The sequence below is a fragment of the Diorhabda sublineata genome, chromosome 6 (assembly GCF_026230105.1).
Source record: "Diorhabda sublineata isolate icDioSubl1.1 chromosome 6, icDioSubl1.1, whole genome shotgun sequence".
NCBI classification, from domain to species: Eukaryota; Metazoa; Arthropoda; class Insecta; order Coleoptera; family Chrysomelidae; genus Diorhabda; species Diorhabda sublineata.
The window spans coordinates 30,689,824-30,692,480 of record NC_079479.1 but is presented as its reverse complement, the minus strand read 5'-3'; positions in this window follow the sequence as shown (position 1 = coordinate 30,692,480).

The window sequence follows — 2,657 nt, the reverse complement described above, 5'->3', positions numbered from 1 at the left end:
AAAAAGAGGTAGGTAACATTGTTTTAAATTTTCTTTGGTTTGTGGGATTTGCTTCAGATACAAACTAACTGTTGGTCTAACTAAAAATATAAAACAATCCTGTTGGTTCTACAGGAAATATTTTGAAACGAAATTTCTTCAATAAACTGGATTGAAGTATCAAGTAACAAAATTTGGCAACATAGCATAATATATATTTTAAAGATTTATAACAGTGAAAGTTCTTTGCTGTATAGATAAAAAACCGCTTCCGGAAAATGAAGCATGACGGTAACTCAATAGATAAGTCATCGGAAAGGAAGAGAAATAGTAGAGGTAAGATTGAATAATATAGTAATACACTTTTAGTAAAAGTAAGATAACACACATAAATCCAAGCAAATAGCAGAATGAGTACTATATTCAATGAGGGAGAGGAAAACCGACATGGAGTACATGATAAGAGATGCAGAATATAGGAGGAGCCAAACGAAGAGACTACAAACAGGAAATAATGAGATAAAAAAGAAACAAAAAGATATGTAAAAGAAATCGAGAAAACTAAAAATAGGAAGAATAAAAAAAGAGGAGAATTGACCTTATAGAGTGGAAAAAATGAGAGAATTTATATCAAACATGAATTATCAAGAATAACGAAAAAAATATAAAATTGAAAGCTGAAGAAGAGAGGGATAATGGCGAGACTAAAAATTATTTTCAATAAACTAAGGATGGAAGGAGTAGAGTGGAAATGGAACCAAAAAGAAGGAAAATTGAAACTAATATACACAAGGAGGGATTCAATAACGACGACATTGATAGGATTTTTCTTGTTTATCAATACATCTTAGAATCCTACATTTTGAGAGTAATTAAAGTGTAAATTCAAATAAATATCGCAAAATTGTCCATAATGAAAAAATTCTTTTTTTTTCTCTATACCATCAGAAAGTAGACATGTCAACGAACAAAAAACCCACCAACGTTTTAAAAAAAATCGAATATTTTGACGTGAGATTTTTTGATTGAAAATTAGGATGCTTTTTGAATCCTAAACCAAAGTAGGGTAAAAATATTTTAAATCAGAAAAATTACAGTGTGCTTTGTACATAGAAAGGTAAGTTTTCAACAAATTTCGTAAAAAAAAGATTTTTTTTTAAAGCTATAAATAATTTTTTTTATTTCGCCCACTTCCCCAAATCAAATCGCCAATAATTTATTTTTCCTTTCATTCCTTTTATATTCTCTGCCTTTTTTAATAGGTGTCATCCTACTAAAATTTTTTTTGTTTCTAAAATTATCGACCCTGGTCTATTAAACAAGTTGATTGATAAAGGAGCCCTAACCTTAAATTAATGAGTCCCTGTGTAAACTAAAATCAATAAATTAGAGTGGCTCTTACTTACTTACTTAGTAAGTAACTTATTTGATAAAGTTCAAAATTTTGTACTAAAACATAAATAATAAGTAGGTGATTAGAATCACAAAAAATTTACTTTCGAAAGAAACTAATAAAGTAAATTTAATAGTCTATTATACAGGCTTTTTCAATACCTGTATGTTTCAAAAATCGATATCGATTCTTTTACTAAAATTGAAAACAATTTTAATTGTTTTGGAAGAATTTAAGGTCGATTATTAATTCCAAAAAAAATCAAACAGTAATGTTGTTGTCATTTGGTAATTGAAAAGAATTAGAAGACATTGGTTGATATTAGTCCTAATAAATGTTGCAGGAACTAGATCGTAATGAGTCGCGTAAGAATAAGTACATTTTCTTACGAATGAAGAAATTTAGTAATTTTGACATAAATTCTTTTAAATGTACAAAATTATAGAAACATGCAAAAAATTGTCAGAATGTTCAAATATGAATTCAATTAAGGAATTAAACTTTATGTATATTTTGAATGAACCTCGTATATAAAGATGTAATACTAATTTCAAAATAAATTTAGATTTATCGTTCTAATTGAATTTGACCTTGGTAAGTAATTTGAATAAGCAAAAATTAAAATGCCAATTTCAGTACTAAAAAATAATTTAAAACGTCTATTATCGATATTTTTGGAACAATATCTCTATAATCCATCAACGTTGGCCTTGAGCCGGCTCTGACATTTTAAGACACTGCGCAAATTTGTTATTTTTAGAATGGCCAAATTTTTCGTTGCTATAAATATATGAAAACTGAACGAATCCTTATCAATCATGGAAATAAATTATCGAACAATCATAATAAATTTGTATAGGACATAGTAATATATGTAATATTTTTGTTCTACTCATAATTGTAATCAATCCTTGTCGATGATAGATGGCTATACTTGATCAGTCGGCCATTTTATGCCCTATGAAATTGTGGTGTTCTGTCAAATTACTCAGATGAACATAAACATTTGTTTATTTACAAATGTATGACTTTGACGTCTGTGAACCTTGTCCTATTTGAATGTTATCTAATTTATTTTGTAACAATTTCTTTAATCAATATTTTTTTGTCTTTATTGCCATCTTCTAGTTATTCGGTGAATTTAAATATCGATATTATTTGCATTCTGACTGTACTAAAAGTGTAGTGCTTGGTTTAATAAGTTCAATATTATCGCTAGTGTTTAGTAGATGGCACGAGGATGAAAGAAAATAAAATTTTTAATTATCGTTTATTTCTCTGTGCT